General features: G+C 39.8%; 1 pseudogene; it reads right to left on the bottom strand.

Moving 5' to 3' along the window:
• Nucleotides 1-3,157: 3,157 nt before the first annotated feature.
• Nucleotides 3,158-18,940, bottom strand: part of LOC102866781 — a 26,201-nt pseudogene continuing 10,418 nt past the window's right edge.

Genomic DNA, 18,940 nt, shown 5'->3' with positions numbered 1-18,940 from the left:
CTTGTCTTAATTTCTTCACGTCATAATTTAATTTTTATCCCGTAGTTCATAAATATTCACTATACAACACATTTTGTTTACTGAAGTGTCTATTCTAACATTATGCTATCAAATGAACTTCTTTAAACAAATCTAGGAGAGTTCTCACATAACAGAAGTGGAGAGTGGTAAGATACTAAATATTATTAAATGGTGTATAATTTAATAAGAATTTTAAAGTTCAAAATATATTACAATTTGAACAATCCACAGTTATGAACAAAATAATGTATTAAAACTGATTATACTGACTTTTTTGAAAATTGAACATATAGATAGATATGGATAGATATAGATACAGATGATATAGATATAGATAGAGATAGAGATGATATAGATATAGATATAGATTAGATATAGATGATATACATATAGATATACATATAGATATAGATGATATATAGAGAGATAGATAGAGATAGAGATAGAGATAGATAGATAGATAGATAGATAGATAGATAGATAGATAGATAGATACAGACTCCCTATTTGAAGACAAAAGGGGTGAACAAGAGGGTGGGAAACTGGAGTTTAACTGGGAGTTCTCAAAACAACATACAAGGCTTAAGGTTGAAGGAATAAGCTAGTTTATGCTCACCTGGGTGCAGGTGGCTGAGTTTTCAAATAGAAATCAGTAGCTCTTGGTGTTAGTGGGCATTTACATAGATTGTTGGTGTGTTCAGCAGATCACATGAAGGAGTGTTGGATGGGCAGTATCCTGCTGGAACCTTTATTTATCTTGCAGGTATAGTCTTAGGTCAGTTTGTTTCTGTGGTATTCCTGCAACATTCTGTTTTTGACAATTTATCTTCCACTAAAAGCTTAGCAGGCTGGAACTAGGGGGAGGTCTTTATCTGAGAAGTAGTAACTCTAACAACAGTGAGGCCACTTTATTTTATGTATCAAAAATTTCTATTGATAGTGATAATGTTTTCAAATTAGGAAATTGTTCTTATGTTTTAAATAACTATCTTTTAAATTTTCAATTGTAATAACACCACTACTCTTTTGGAACTCTATACCACATTTATTCTTACAATCATTAAAATTAGTGACTAATGTTGTTTTATTCCCTTTAATGTCTGAGCTTAATTAGCAGATGTTAATCAAAATAGTTTTCTATCTCTTGATTATATATCCTGCTGCTTGGGAGTAAAAGCTTTTACTTCAATTATTCATTATTATCTGCAGCTTGATTTTATGCCACTTCATGACTTACACTGAATTATATTAGCATGGTTTGGCTTAGAATTAATTAGTCTTTTAACAACTGGCTCAACAAAAATTATTTTATGAAAGTGATATGGCTGTATGTTAATGTAATAATTTAGCAGCTTTAGAATTGAGACATTCGCTGATTTGGGTATAGTCAGAAAAAGATATTATTGTTTTATTTGGCTCTACAATATTATTATTTTATTTAATAATGATAATAGTTCTTGCAATCTTTTGCAAACAATTTCTTCCCTAAGAAGAATAATTTATAAATGTAAAATCAAAACTAGGTGACAAAAAAAAAGACAAAAACAAAACAAAACAAAACAAAAACCTAGGTGACAGATTAAGAAATTATTTTACTATCTTTTGTTGATAAAAATACAATTAAATAGATGAGTCTTGTTTGGCATTCTTTTGTAAAGAATGAATTATTCTGTTTTTATTTGTCTTGTTATTGCTTGCTATCTCCCTCTACCTGCTAGTGAGAAATCATAATAGAACACTAAAATTTGAAATGTATAAAAGAATAAAAAGATTTTATAAGCAGATTTTGTCCAGTTTGCTAAGCTTCCAAAGAGAGATTATTAGTGTAATTTAATAAAACATAATTATCATTCCAGAAATATTACATTCAATTTTATGAGCTGTGAGGACAATGGAAAGATGTATGTTTTAAGTGTTATAAACTTTCCATTTTACAAATAAAGATTTTAGTGTAAAGTGGTTTAAGAATATTTTTATAATTTTAGAATTTGTTAAAAGCAATGGGAAAATCAGAGTAAAAGTTCATGGAAATAATGCCAAAACCTTTAGAACAACAGTTAATAAGGTTAGATTACAAATTCTAGGGCACTCTTAACTTTGAAGTTGGGTAAGGTATTTGGTACAGATTTGTCTTTAAAATATACAAAAGAAAATCTAATGTTGATTAACACAACCACAATAAATTAATGATGTGCATATGTAGACAATTATATCAAGAATTCCAGCAGAAAGGATTTAGTTGTGATTCTTGTCACTATGTGCATTGTGTTGATCATATCTTACAAAGAGGGAAGCCCTGGAGCTCTTGGATTTGCTATTTATCAAAGACTGTTAAGAAATCCTTAACATACTGTGGGTAATTTTTCACAAAGGAGTTTAGCTTGCTTGGTTTCATGTTAGTAAGAAACCAAATAGTATTAGAATTCACTTTTCAGACTTCTTTACTATGTATACTTTTGTATAAAATATATATGCCCTCAAACATCTCTTTTTTTCAATGTACATTCATTTTCTAGAAAATATGAACTCATTGATGTCTAGTTGGAATCAATCCATAGCTTAGTCTTCAGCAGATTTTCAGAGGCTACAAATGACATAGAGGGGATTGCCCATATTTCTCATGTGGAACAGCTTGTGGATTCAAACATCCTATCTTTGCATTGATGACACAACTCCCTGTTGATTAAGCCACCAGTGATCACTGCAAACCACTATATATTATAAAGTAGTATTAAAGGAGAGGTACCAAATTAAAGCACTATTATTATAGCAGAAATAGAGAATAAAAGTAATACAAATACTAAAAATATGGGGGAAATTCATGTTTTGAAGTATGGCAAAGACTGTGACTACTGCGAAATCAGCATAGACTTAAATCTACAGCCTCATAATGGAAAGAGATGTTTTCCCCCATTATTTGAGTATATTGTCAAATTTCATGACTGATTATTACTTTCTTTTTTCAAAATTTTTATACATGTTAAATGTTTTATTCTGTTAGCTAATCTGCTTATCAAGCAAACTTTAAATTGTCACAACTCATTCTGCTCAATGTCGACTGTAAAAATCATCCTTTTCAATTTAAATACTTCCCCCCTAACTCTGTGTTTTTGTTTGTTGGTATTTAAAAGGGGCTTCAGGTATTGGGGACCTAAGGTTGACTAGCTTTGAGGCTTCGGAGGGGCCCGCCTTGCTGCTGCCGCTTTGGCGATCCTGTAACTTCGGCCGACACCTTTAAACCTCCCCTTGCCCACGACTTCCACCGTGACTCTGGCCTTCCCGTCAGAAGTTCTCTCCGCCGGGCTACACGTGGCTGTTTCTGGTTCCATTTCCAGCAATTCTCGGACAGGAGAGGGGCACGTGTGAAGAGGATGTTTCTATGAGAGGCCGCATCATGGGATAGTACACCTTCCACACTGTCTCCAGAGACATCCCACTGTCCATGTGGATGGCTCGCGCGTGTGACTCAAAAAGGTCCCCCATGGCCTTGGGCACTTGGATGTCCTCTTCCTTCTCTTCATCCTCCTCATCCTCCTAGGATCTCCTGCCCTGGAATCCACGCCCTGCACCTCGTCTTTCTCCAGCTGGACCTGCACCAAGTCGTCGATGACATGGAAGAGCTCGGGGGACAAGGCTTCAAAGTGCTAGTGGCGGTCCTCCTTCCCGGCCAGCAATGCCAAGGGGGCGGTGTGGACCAGGGCGAGCGCAGGTCCGTCGGGACCCCCGGGGAGTGCTGCCAAGGGGCTTCTCAAGGTGCTTGGTGATGAGTCAGTCCAAAATCGCACCTCCCGGGAAGTCTTGGTGCTGCTAACAATCAGGAACTGGGTTGCAGAGGTAGGAGGCTCGCGTAAAGGCCCACAGGAGGTAGAGCCTGGATCTGGAAACTGGAGCTGATTTTCTTTTCTAAATTGTCGAAGCCAGATATGAGGTGGGGCAGCGTTTTATCCGCACACGGGTGGTGGAAATGTGCAGCGTGGCGGGATCTTCAGGCAGCCGTACTGCAGGTCTCGGGGCGCAGAGGGGCAGGAGGTGGCCGCGGTCACCCCGCTGGCTGGGAGGCCGCTCTGCTGGCCGCAGAGCAGCCCTGTCCCCCCGCTCCATCCGCTTAACGACGGGGAGCACTTTGAGCGCCAGGGAGCAGGGGAAGAGCTGTGCGGCCCTCTCTCCGCCCCTGGTCAGGTAGCAGCCCCACAGGGCCTCCGGGCAGCCCGGATGCTCTAGTCGGCGATGCCCTGCTCCGGGTGCAGGTCGTCCGAGATGGCCTGCCTGCCTGCGTCCACGCCCAGCTCTCCTCCGACGGGTTCCAGAGGCGCACAATGAAGTCGTCGTCCTCCACCGCCCTGCTGGGCTCCAGGGAGCACATGGCGTCCTGGGAGCTGCAGTCGAAGCCCTTGAGGTCCGAGGGGCACCGCAGGCTGCCCAGCATGGACTCCTGGACATCTTCCACCCGTATGTGGCATCGGTGGGGGCGATGGGCGTGAGGCTGACCTTGACGAACGCTCCAGACCCCATCAGCATGTTGTCGATGAACTTGATGTGCTGCTCCCGGTGGTACTCCAGGAAGTCGTCTTCATAGTCCGCCTCCTCCCTGGGAGTCCTCCACATCAGGACCTCGGCCTCGTCCTCCCCACTGACGTCCTCCAGCTTGCCGTTAGCCCACACGCGGTCTTTTGTCATTTCATCTCGTTCCCTTTTGACGGAGCTGCTTCTGTCTCGGTTGACCATGTAGCCAGGGGGAAGCCAGCTCACGGGGGGATCGAGCACGGACACCACCATGCGGCCGCGCAGGCGTTTCTTTTTTCCAAGACGATACAGATTACGGCTACTGACCTTTTTGCTTCTCGTGTATGACACACAACCCTCGTGAGCATCGAGGTAAGTGCAAAAGAGACGTGGTGATGGCGTGCTTCAGGAAGGAGTGGCCGAGCATCTCCAGCTGCTCCAGGTTGAAGCCATCGCTGGCATTGGAGAGGGTCAGAGCCTGAAGAGTAAGTCCATGGTTCAGGCCCAGATTCCTCGAGGAGTGGCTTGCAGAGGGGCCCTGCTCCGACTCCTGCCCGCCCGTGAGTGCTTGGCCAGACGTCCTGGCCACTGCGGGACTGCCGTCTGAGGTATATCTGTTAGCATTTCCATCAAGGTATTTATTACTCAGTAAAGTACATTCATCGCTGGGCTTGGACTGGTTCTCGTAATTGTAGAAATTCTGAATGGGGTATGAGGTGGGTGGTTGTACAGCTATTTCCTGCTTGTAGTAATTCGACTGATTTTCTTGGCAAAAAGTCTCTGTTAGCTAAATCATAACCGCCATTGGCAAGGTTTTTATTGTAAGAAAGACCGTGAATTGCTGTGAGATCTGTTGAAACTTCAATTTGGAGCTTACCAGGTGACTCGATGAGGGGCATTCTACAGTTCACAGATGTTTGGTCGGGGTTCCCAAGGAAGAGGGGTCTATTAGCACCTTGATGTGCAGCATTTTCAGGGTCTCTAATTGTGCTGTGCTTCCAGTAATTGTCATTTTTGGCTGAAGAGGCATTAGACATTGAGATGAAAGATTTGCTGTCAATAGATTTTTGTCCACCCGAAGTCTAAGTTAGGGTACCTAAAGTCTGCAGGCAAGGCCCTGCCGCCCACAGGAGCATCACTCGCTCTCTGTGCTCGCAGCTCCTCTACGATGAGAAGGCAGTGAAGGCAGTGGAGGATGCTGGGGAGACAGACTTCTTTCCTCCACAGTGATGCTGGGATGGGATCGATCGCACAGAGCTCTGGAACCAGCATCTGTTTGTTCTGCAAGCTTTCCCACTTGGATTTTCTCTTCTCAGTGCTACTGAGGGGCAGTGCTTTTCTCTTCCGGTTCAGATGGTGAGGTGTCAGAAGATTAAGTCTGGAGGACATGTGGTCGGTGTCGAGCAGGGGCTGGGTGAGGCTGGTCAGGTCCAGGTTGTACTTTGTTTTAAAATATTCCGCAAACGTTTCATACACGGGGGAAGGAAACTTGCTGAGCGGGCTAAGATCAGTGTATCAGCCACATAAATTAGGCGCGGTTGATCAAAGTTGTGGTATCTGGGAATGATAACTGCATCCTGGTAATCTTCTAATTTAAAAACAAATGGGGTTTCTTTGGAATACTTTGTACTAGGAATGCCTATGCAAGCTTCAGATTTCTCAATGCCTTCCATGAATTTAAAGTCGATGTCCAAAGTGCTGGAGCCATTAACAACATTTAGAGGTAGAACAGTATGCTGAATCAGCTTCCGTAGGTTTAAATTCTAGTGCAGGTTTTTCAAGCCGAAGAATATGTCAGAATATAAACTGGCGAAGTAGTATAATCAGCTCAAGAATTTGCACAGACAGAGTAAAACCAGACTTCTTCAACTCAATGGATATAGTAACCTCTCCAGAATGTGTGTACATAGCAAAGTGCGGAATCTGAGGTATGGGTTTAGCTGTCAGGATTCTGAAGCATCAGGTGGTATCCTCGGGCGGGTAGAGCTTCTGCCTTCTGACGTTGAGTTCATCTGGGAGAGGGGTGGTTAGAACCATTCCTATCACATACAAGTAGCAGGGCTGCTCAGAATTGGGGTAGCTGTCCCTCAAACATTCCAGAATTGCTTTGGGGTAGCACTGCCTTCGTCTTGTGGAACCTGGTCTTCCGGGAACAGTGGTTTCTTCTTCTTCATGGAGATCCAGCTCTCCTTCATACTTAACAGTCTCATTCCCTCCTGGCATTAAGTGGTCATCCAGTTCACCTATTTTGTGCAGTTTTTCACAGCAAATCAGAGCCACAACTCTTTCAGCCAACCGTAGGCAGTTCATGGAAGGCCAACAATGGAGGCTTGAAGAGGTGAGTTAATTGGCAGATAAACAGTTGACTAAAATGTAACATCAGGCAACTCCTAGGTTCTTCATTTAGGAGCCAGATGAGTAAAAGGATCACTGGGTAATTGACCACAGTATCTGTTGATGTGGCTGATGGCTGTGTTGATGGTGACCTTCGAGCCCTCCTTGTCCAGCCGCAGCACATAAGAGGGGAAGACATCATCATTGTCCACGACAGGCTCAATGTCAGTTTCCATGGTGTCTACTGACTTGGGACCCTTATTTCTCAAGATCCTTTCAATAACTTTGTAGGTTTTGAGGTCTTCTTCGAAGCTCAGGATTTTGCCTGTGTCTGCCAGCATGATGTAATTAGAGATCGGGGCCCGTGCCCTCCCCTTAGACTGAACGTAAGAGCGGTACCCGGTGGGCAAATCAACGCGAACCACCAGGTTGCATTTTGGTATGTTGACACCCTCCTCCACGATGTTGGTTGCAATAAGCAGGTTGGTCTTGTGTGCTCGGAATTCCTTAAGGACCTCTACCTTGATTATTACTTTCAAATGAAGGAAAGATGGCAGTGATTATTCATGGAGTTGAGGTAGGAGGGAAAGTTTAAAAGGTAGAATAATATAAGAATACAAAAGGGTAATAGTACAATAATGTGGATAAGGGGGGAGAAGCTGCACCTGACCTTCAGTAATTCCACAAGTGGTAACAGTAGCCATCAGCAGGCTCCATTACACAAAACTGACTCCTGTGAGATCATGCATGCCCGAATCTCGCCACTCCCAACTCTACCAGATCTAACACTGTCACTCCAAGGGCTCTGGCAGTTCTGGCACTACATTCTTTACTTCATCACAAGAGCCGCCCAGAACTCACGTGCAGTACTGGCAAGTATGATGTTTAATAGGTACATTGTTAGTTTAAAGTTGGCTTTTTTAGCTTTTAACAGCTGTCTCTGGTCTCCAGCTACCTTAATAGTCCTGTAAATCATCAATAGCTGTGGGACTAGGATAAGAGAGAGAGAGAGAGAGAGAGAGAGAGCGAGCGAGCACGCGAGCATGTTTCCCACTCTATGCTGCAAGACTTTAAGGAGACTAGAGAAAGGAGAAAGACACCTGGTGAGAGTGAGACCCTGGTGATGGGTGATGGGAGTGGAGGGATTGTGACACTGTGGCAAAGTAAAAGTAGAGGAGTCCTGAGAGAAAGGCTACAGTTAAGGACTTCCTTAAGGTGAAGCTGACTTATATCTCCTTTGAGACAAAGCTGAGGAAAACAGAGGCTTCTTAAATTTGCACTCATAAACTGAAAGCAGGACCTTTAGTGATTAAGGAATGTGTTTTGTTAGCTTGGGACTGCTGGACTATACTTGGACTCCTATTGTGAGATATTGATAGAATTCTTCTGTCACGATAGCATCTCAGGTATGCTTACAGCCCCTGACATTTATTCTCATGGCTCTGGGCTGATGTTACAACTTTCTTTTAGTCCTGCCTCTTATGACCTAACTTCTCCCTCATCTGTTTCCAGCCCTTCCTGGACTCCAGTAAGGTTGATAAAAGGCCCTGGCCTCTGGCTCTAAACGGCTAAAATCCTAGTCCTACTTCTGCATTTGTTCTAAGTCCCAGTCTGACTCACACAGGGCTTTCTGATACAAATGGAAATGTGCCACGCTCTTCTCTGTTACTGATAGTGAGATTTCCATTTTCTACCCCTGAATCTGCTCAATTTAAGCCTGACAGGGAGGCAAAGCTCAACAATCCCTTATCATTTGACACACCATGTTTACAAGTTCCCACCCAAAAAGAAATATACACATTATTCACGTCATTGACATAATCCCAATCTGCCATGTGGTGGAAATAAACACCAATGGCTATGAAAGTCAGTTTGAGTGATCAATTGCTGCACCACATAATTTTATTTTCACTAACATAACATGGCTTTTGAGTCATCTGTGACTCGACGGCACTTAACAGCAACAACATAGAGAGAGTTCAGTTGGCCTAGTGGACAGAAAGCTGTGCCACCAAGCCAAAGGTAGGTGATCTTAATCTACGGCCCTCAGGCCTAGTTTTAATTGTTTTTGGTCAAATATTCTTCTAAATGGTATAGCACTAGACTCTCCATTTGCTGGACAGAGGTAACTCATAGTTGCTGTGAAGCTGAACACTGTGACACTGATGTGTCAAATGTGATAATGGTTACCCATGGTGGAGAGTGTTTGCTGGAGCTCCCCGATTAAAACAAGTTTGGAAGCAGGAGTAGCATCCAATTCTGAAATGACTTGTCTCCGGAAACCCTATGAACCTGGAGAAAGGATGAAATTTATACAAGTATGTAGGTCTTTCATTCATAGGGTCGCTTTGAGTTGTCTACAATTCGACGACACTTAACACAACAATAACAACAACAACAAGAGAGCTCAGTTGGCCTACTGGACAGAAAGCAGTGCTACCAAGCTAAAGGTGGGTGATTTTAATCTGTGGCCCTGAGGCCTGTTTTTAATTCCTTTGGGAAAACGTTCTTCTAAGTGGTATAGCACTGGTTTGTCTATATACTGTACAGAGGTGACTCATGGTTGCTGTGATGCAAAGATGAAAGTTATACAAGTGTTCAGGTCTTTTGTTCATACGATCACTAGGAGTCGTCTATGGCTCAACAACACTTAATAACAACAACAACATAGATTATACTGTTCATTACACAAAACCAAACAAAGCTAAACAACCATCACCAAAAAATGTCCTATAGTCTAAATACTGCCCTAGCCTTTTTTTTTAAATGCTCGCAACACTATAATTTATGTCCTCGTTTCCAATACTTCTCACAGGATTCAAGGCAACCTGTTTACATAATGCAAATATGATCTTTTAATATTTGCATTCTCTTCCTCTTTCCCTTCATTTCCTTCAAATTAAAAACCTGACAGGAGAAGACACTAAGACAGTTTTCATCGTGTTTGGGAACATCCACACTGCTAGTCAGCTTGCTTAATGATTTAAGGCTTCCTCTGGACCTGTCCCCAGCTGTGACTGCTTAACCTGAACACGTCGACAGACACCACACTCTGTCTTCTCCAGGCTCGGTGCGTGCTTCACTTCCTGGGAGGTGGAGAGACTGCTTTGATTACCTTACAGACACAGATTTCAGAATGTCCTTAAATAGTTCTTCTTTTAGGAGCTGAATCAAATAGATTTGTTAATAAAGAGTGGGGCTCCTTTGAACCATTTGTTTTTCTTGGTTTTTCCATGTCATTTTGCCACAATGTCATTTATCTTTTTATGTGGTATTTCTAACATTTTTAATCTTATTAAAAATCATAAGAAACCTTTCATGTCTTTATGTTTTGCTTTTCATTATTGTTTACCTACTATTGTGTCTATAACTTTGTAATTTCCCAGCTGAGAGTATAAAGTTTGTATTTTGTATATCGTTTTAAAGTTTGTTTTGTAGAAGCTTTGATCTTCAATACAGCTCATATTGAAATCTCATCCTCTAGCTATTCTTCTGTCTTCAGATTGCTTTGTCTAAATGTCCATTTATTTTCTCCATAGGAATATTTAGACTCAAATAAAACTAAGCCATTCATGCGACTTCTCTAACTTCAAATTAGAACACATCAGTGCCTCTCTGTCAACAGACTTAACTTTTGTTACTATTAACCCAGAGTTGTTTGCTATTCTATCTCAACAATTATTTCCTCTGTAATATTGTAGAAATATTTCACGTGTCAAAAAAAGTCATGCACAATCAGATATCAAACATCATTAAAAATGTTTCTTATGCTGCAAAACAACTTTACATTTGAAAAAAAAGTAATGTCTGGTGATCAGGAATTTTAAAACGTAGCCTTTTTTCTTTATGACAGTTTCCTTGTTTCTAGAGAATTAAAGCCAGGTTAAGGCAAACTTAAAGAAATGTTAAGGCAAAGCTATCTGTTGCTGTAAGGAGTTGTGCTGCCAACCCAGAATGCAATTGGTTTGAATCTGCCAGAGATCCACAAGAGAAAGATGGTCGGTCTCCTCCCTTACACTTCACAGCCTTTCAAAACACGCCAGATAGTCAGCGATGAGTCAGTTCCAATTCAATGGCAATGAGTTAGTTAGATGTTAGTTACTTATGAGTAGACTACAACTCAAAGCGACTCAATGAACAACAGATTGGAACTGGGCTCTGTCTTATGCATCTATCAGGACCTCCACCATGTTCTCCATGTCCAAATATTTAATAAATATTTGCAGCACTTTATCTTGAGCCTCGCTGTATCATCAAATGAAGGTCCTTTATTGGGTGAAAGCGCTATCCTATCTGTGTCATTTAGGTAGACTCTACTTGGAGGAAGCAACACTTACCCAATCATGTTTTGATTGTCTTCCAACAAGAGGGACTCATCTTACAACACTAACCAGAAGTCACAGGTGACTCGACAGCACATTAACAACAACAACAACAACAACACGGTTTTATAAGACTTGTTATTTCAGAAGTCCATGGCAAGTTCTGCTTTTTAGTCTGCATTAGTGTGGAAGATACACTGGTACTTACCGACCATAATTACCCTGCTTGTATTTGACATATTGGTGACAATTTTCAGCATCACAATAACTCACAAGCTACCACAGTGCAGAAAATGGACAGAAGAGTCGTGAAACATGATTTAGGACATTTTAAAGAACATTATCTGTCATGTATTTGTACATCACAATTTTTCTACTGGGAGATACTTTAGTAAAAAAACAAAACAAAACATAAATAATCAAGTATAGTTTGTATTATTCAGAAAGGAAGTTCTTGTTGAGTTAGAGGCTGAAATATTATTTGTATTGTTGTTAGGTTCCACAGAGTCAAGTACAACTCATCGGAACAACAGCTCTGAACGCTGGCTTGTCCCACTCCACCCCTAACATCTCTGAGACACTTAAACTCCTTGTCATAGTCACTGTGTTAATCCGTCTCGTTGAATAATGTTCTCTCTTTGAAAGACCCAACAACTTTCTTAGCATGTTGACTTTTTTCAAGAAATGACCAAATTATATGCGCTGAAGCTTCATCATTCTTGCCTCTAGGGAGCACTCTGGCTGCACTTTCTCCAGGTTATGTCTGTTTATTCTTTTGACAGTATGTGGAATTTTCAACACCATTACTCAAAGGCATTAATTCTTCTTCCATCATCCTTATTCATTGGTCAGCTCTCAGATGCATCCAAGGTGATTGAAAAGTCAGTGGCTTGAAGCTGGTTCATATTGGTCTATAAACTGACGTCATTGTTCTGCAGTCTTTTGGAGAGGACTCAGAGAAAACTTTTCCAATGCACTACATCTCCTTCTCTTGACTGCTATGACAGGATTCCAGTAAGTGAAATTTCAGACAGGTTCAATCTTTCTTACATCTCTTATGATGTTTCTTATCGGACTACTGGTGAGGGGTTTTGATTTCTTAATATTGACATGTAATCCATATTGAAGACTGTAGTCATTGATCTTTTGTAATAAGTTCTTTCTCCAATCTTGATACCACAAAGCCTAGCTTCTCAAATGATATGCTTAGCATACTAATTGAATAGGTATGGAGAAAGGTTACAGTGCTGAAACTTTTCCTGATTTTAAAAATGTCCAATAGTATTTATGATTTGTTTTTTATGAGTGAGGAAATAATGTTAACATAAACATGAACCAAAGCAATACTTTAAAATGCTAATATAGAGAACTCTGATGGCCTAGTAGTAATCCCAAAGCTTTGCATTTATAACTGCATTAAAAAGAAGTTACATCATAGATAGCCACGACACACACACTTACATATATATTTATTTTATGTAATTCTCTTATAACTCATAAATGTATGAGAACACAGAGAAGGTGAACAAAAAATAGCAATATTTAGGGTTACCCTTGGAAGCAGGAGTGGCAACCACTTCCTAAATAACACGCCTCTGGAAACTCTATGCACTTTGATAAATGTCAGTGGTTGTAGAGGGGCTTCAGGCCTTTTGTTCCTAGGGTCTCGGTTGCAATCCCAAAGGCACATGTTTGAATTCACCAAATGCTCAGTGGAAGGATGAATCTTCTCCTCCCATATGATTTACCACCTCTAAATAGCCACATAAAGAGAGTTATGGATTAACTTCAACTCAATGGCACACAACAACAAAACAATAGCTTTGAAAAATAAGTCACTAGTTGTGAGCAAATATTTTTACCTATGGAATTTAATGTGTAGAAAAGAACTCAATGGCATACAACAACAAAAACAATAGCTTTGAAAAATAAGTCACTAGTTGTGAGCAAATATTTTTACCTATGGAATTTAATGTGTAGAAAAAAATAAGGCGACTATATCTAATTTTCTATGAAAAAATAGCAAGCATTCTCTTATCAGTTTTTATTATTATAATAATACCATACAGGCATGGGTGTACAATATAGGAAGCTAAAAGGAATTACAAATAAACTAAATAATGCTAGCATCATTTATTTCATTGTTGTACAGAAGCAAATTTATCATATTTCAATATCTTTTCATAGTCAAAGCACCTAATTGAGCATGTGTGTGTCCTCTAAAAAATATTTTGCAATGTTAACTGAGATTGAAAAGTGAAGTCTGCTTCATAATAATGTTAAATCTATAATAGCATTGCTTCGTAAATATGTTGCTTTTCCTTTTTAATATTTTTCAAACTGTTATATGTACTCAAAACAGGTTCATATCAGCAATTCTTTATAATTAAAGCTGAAAATGGCATTGATAATAAATCATTGCCTCTTGTGAACACTTTTGCCTTTAATTATAAAGACATTACAGAAATGGTATGGTAATCTCCTGGAGTGTGACCAGAGCTGGATCAAGGGTGGTGTCGTTGTTTTTGATTGCCTTTGAGCAGTCATGACTCAGAGGAAAGCACAACTCATAGCGACCCTAAGAACAAAGGCCTGAAACCCCTCTACAACTATCAACATTTATCCAAGTCCATAGAGTTTCCGGAGGCATGTTGTTTAGGAAGCGGATGCCAAGAGTAATCCTAAATATTGCTCTTTTTATGTTCACCTTCTTTGTGTCCTCACACATTTATAGTTATATCAGAATTACAAAAAAAGTATATTTAATTGTGTGTGTCATAGCTATCTATGATGTAACTTCTTTTTAATGCAATTATATTAGTACTTAAATTCAAAATATCAAATAACTAGATAAACTGTATTATAAAAATATTACTGAAAGGAAGACAATAAATTTTTCTTTTTACTGTATACTATGATATTTTGTAAAAATAATATTCTGCATGTTTTAGAATGTATAAATGAGTAAGTGAACCTAACTATTCCAATAATCAATATAAAAATTAATTATTCTTTCCAAATGAAAAACTGACTTTCATAAATTTTGTTTTAAATGACCAATATTTCTGTTTGATACTTATTTGATAATACATGGCATAATTATAAATGGCCCAATAAATTAAATCAAGCATTGTTTTCTGTAAAAAACCCAAATGTACTTGATTCATAAATTGGAACGTTCAAGTTAGATAAATGTGAATATATGCAGTAGTTTGTGCACAATGTTTGTGTTACTTTATATTATATATGTTTATAGCGTATTATCTATATAATAGATTGCATTCATTCATATGCTGAACATATCTTAAAATGAAAATTAAGGATATTATTTACAGAATTTAGAGCATAACTCTGAAGGTAAACACCATCTAGATGAAAAGTAACCTGATAGAATGCATTGCCCTCGCTTACATTTTCTACATCCCTCACTCCTGCATGTCATCTTGGCCTGGAGTTCCTACTAGGTTTTTGTTTTAATCAAGAAATGCACATAAACACACTCCCATGTTTCTATCACAGAAAGAGCATTGCTGGTCCTTCTGACTGAAGTTGCTAGGTCTCTAGACATGGAGGTACAAGTTTGTGTCATGAATGAGAGTCCTGTTATCTACGCACATACCCAGTCTAGCATCCACTCATTTTGTATTCAGTGGCATCAACACCATAAACTCACTGCCACCTAATCAATCCCATTCTTAGCAACCCTGCAGAGTTGAACAGAGCTCACCTGCCGCATCAAGTTTCCAAGGCTATACAATGTCAATGCCAGCATACAGCCTCATCTTTCTTGTAAAAATGCCTGGGGGATACAAACTCATGGCCTGTGGATTAGCGGATTCTTGGGCAAATAGAGCAAGAGTGAAGGTCAAAAGTCCACTCCCACTTTTTACTGACTGGAAGCAAATAGTATACTGTCAAGATACTTATCAACACAAGGAGTACAATTACACGGTAGGGGATCAAAGAGGACGAAAGCCAAAGAAGGTATTGAAGTGAGAGGGATTATAGCCTGAATAGCCTGTGTTCTCTCATAACTGCAACAACTTCAAGTTCAAGTTAACACATATGTATGTGATGGAGCAGTTTGCTTTGACGACAACTTTACTTTTTTGAGTTCTATCTGCCTGTTGCTGATGAATCTTTGCTGTGAGTAACTAGTTGCCTAGTTTTGTTGATACCCTAAACTCATGGTTAGCTTAGCTCTCTAGTAATCCACCCTGGGTGTGCTTTTATATGATTTTCTTTTTCTTAGAAGTTTTCTTGTCTTTGTGGTTCATATTCTTGAATTTGCATTCCTTTTCCTCACACTTTTCTTGGAACCACAGAGGAGCTGCCATCACATCGAATAAATCTCTCTTCCAGGTAATTAAAGAGAAGGGTTGAACTATTAACCAAAACTGAGTCATAACAGATGTTTCACATCTTGTGGCACCAGAACTTTAGAGAAAAATGGAAAGAAGCAGAACTGTTCAACGACAACTAGAACTGTTCACCTAGAAGCCAGTGTTGTCTTATTTATAGCTCGTGAAGAGACACTTAACTCTGAGATACACCTATTGTTATGCAATAACTGTATTAATGAAATGTCTCTGGTGAAAATTGCATTGAGAAAATCAATCACATTATTTTAGATTTGAGGCAACTTCAAACCACATTATTTTCTTAAATGTGATATACCTATAACATGTATCTTAGCATTGAAATGAACATGTTGGTAGAGGAGGTAATTTTCCCAGGGATGAGACTTTTTTAGGCTTACATATTTGGCTAATGAGTATTAGCCTGTAATGTAAGAACCAAGAATGCAACTTGAATTCTGACATTTTAAACTGTTGAGCGATAATAAAATCCTGAACCTCAAAAAGAATATATCAAAATAAGTTTTTAAAATACCTCTGTAGATGTTACAGAGAAGCTAGAATAATTGGCTTAATTATTCAACAGGTGAATGTGATCACCTCTCAGGCAAAGAGTGAGTTCCTACTAATGGAGAACCTCTCATTATGTTTTTGTTATTAGATATTGATATTGTTGGGTTGGAACCAAGTCATAGTTACTTCTCCAGAGGGTTTTCAGAAGCAGTAAATGCCATGGGAAGAGATTGCCCATCATTCACCTGCGGAGCAACTGGTGGATTTGAACCTTATACCTCTGAGTTGGTAGCACAATTCCTTACTCTTGGGACATCAGAACTGCCTAGACAAAGAAGCTGCTGTCTGAACAGAGCAAGGGAACACTGCATGGTTCAAAAATCAAGAAAGGGGTGCTTACTTGCTCTATACCTTTTCAATCTGTACATTTAACAGGTCATTTGAGAGGCTGGACTTTTTTGAAAAAGAATGTGGCATCAGAATTGGAGAAAGACTCCTCAACAAACTGTCTTATGCACTTAACACAACCATCCAGCTGAAACTGAGGATAACTTGAAATATTTGCTACAGAAATTTGAGGACTATGACGAGAATGCATCTCAACATAATAAAAAAAAAACCAAAAACCCAGAAATCCTCACCACCAAACCAATAGCCAACATTGTAATGTTGTTATTGTTATGTGCCGTCAAGTCACTTGCGACTCATAGCAACCCTATGTACAACAGCCCTAAACCCTGCTCTATCCTGTGCCAATCGCACTGTCTCTGACAAACCCATCCCGATTACCCCAGTCACTGAATCAATCTACTTCATAGAGGGTCTTCCCCTCTTGCACTGTCCCTCCACCCTCCCAAGCATGATGTCCCTCTCCTAGGACCTGTCCATCCTTACAACATGTCCAAAATATGTCAGACGAAGCCAAAGAATCCTTGCCTCCAAGGAGCAGCCTGGTTTAACCCTCTCTAGGATGAATCTGGTTGTTTTCCTTGCAGTCCATGGTACATTCAATACTCTTCTCCAGCACCACAGCTCAAAGGAATCAATTCTCCTTCTATCCTTCCTAGTCATTGTCCAACTCTCTGATGCATAACAAGTGATTGCAAAGACCACGGCCTGTATCAGATGCACCTTAGTCTCCAGAGAGACACCATTGCTCTTCATTACTTTGGAGATGTCCCAAACAGCAGACTTTCCCATTGCAATACGTCTTTTAATTTTCTGGCTACTGGTGCCACGAGTATTAACCGTGGAGCCAAGCAGACTAAAGCTGTGAACAATCTCAATCTCTTCATCATCCATCCGGATGCCACCAATTGGTCCAGTAGTGAGAATCTTTGTCTTCTTGACATTGAGCCTCAATCCATACTGAAGGCTGCAGTCCTTGACCCTCTGCAGTAAGCATTTCCGGTCCTCCTCTGTTTCAGCAAGCAGGATTAAGTCAGCTGCATAACATAGATTCTTAATAGATCTTCCACCAATCCTGATGTCACACTTGTCCTCATAGAGCCCAGCCTCCCAGATGATATGTTCTACATTTTAATAGATATTCTACATTATAATAGATGGAGAAAAATTGAAGTTGTTAGTGACTTCACCTTGCTCTGATCCACAATAAATATCCTTGACAACCAGCAGTCAAGAAATCAAAAGCAGGATTGTCTTGGGAAAGTCTCCTCTTGGAGACCTCTGCATAGTGCTGAAGAGCATAATTTTCCTCCTAGAGACTAAGGTGTGCTTGATCCAGGCAGTGGTCTTCATTGCTTTGTATGTATCTGAGAGCTAGAAACTTACTAAGGACGATAGAAGCCTGGATGCCTTGAGTCATGGGACTAGAGAAAAGCATTGAACATGTCAAGGACCGCCAAGAGAACAAACACATCTCTAACCTGGAGAGACTGAAACCAGGTTGCTTCTTGGAGGCAAGTATTTTGAAACTTTGTCTCACATATTTTGGGCATGTTTTCGGGGAGTACATTTTTGAGAAGGGCATCATACTTGGAGAACTGGAGGGTTTGTGCTTAGAAAAGTAGAAGATCGCCCAAGGAGACAGAGCCTTTAGATAAGATGGATTGACACAGTGACTGTGGCAATGAAGTCAGGTGTGACAGATAGTGAGGTTGGCTCAGGATAGGACAAGGTTTGTTGTCATTTTTCATAAGGTTGCTATGAATCATAGTCAACTCAATGACTCATAACAAGAAATAACAACATCATATTCTTGGGAGCTCTGATAGCTTAGTGATAAGGAGCTGAGCTGCCAACCCAAAGGTACGTGTTTCAAATCTACCAGCTTCTCTGAGGGAATCTCTCCTCCGATGCAATTTACTGCTTCCATCCCTGAAAACCTGCTGGAAGTTTAGCTATGAATCATTTCCAAATCACAGGTAACTAACAAAAACAACAATCATATTTTTGAAATTTTAGATCACAGCTGAGAAAGACTCCACTCACCTTTCTCATGGGAAGTAACTAAGGGTTCAAACTGCCAGAAAATCTTGGGAGTACCAGTACAACTCACTATGTCACCAGAACACCCGACACTGTCACAGTTACGGAAAGCAATGCTATAAACAGAAGGGGTAGAAACATGAAAGGAGAAACAGTAGAAATAACTTTTTACTTTTAAAAAAATCTGCTTCCAGAAATTTCTCCTTGAGGATATCTATAGCATTGTGGATGACTATCAAATATTTCATACTTCTATACAATTATTTGGTTGAAAATAGGCTAATTGAAGTATTGAGGGGTTTTAGTTTAGTAAGTATAATACAATTTTTTAAAAATTTATTTTTACCTTTTTTTTTAAATTTAGGTTGTTTATTTTTCATTTCAATGAACATCTACAGAGATTTTGGGATTCCATTCATTCATTGTTGCACCCCTCTC

Source organism: Elephantulus edwardii, unplaced genomic scaffold, assembly GCF_000299155.1.
Source record: "Elephantulus edwardii isolate Elephantulus edwardi_28Jun2011 unplaced genomic scaffold, EleEdw1.0 scaffold00004, whole genome shotgun sequence".
NCBI lineage: Eukaryota > Metazoa > Chordata > Mammalia > Macroscelidea > Macroscelididae > Elephantulus > Elephantulus edwardii.
Note: the sequence above shows the minus strand (reverse complement) of the source record. Positions and strands in the feature narration are given on the sequence as shown.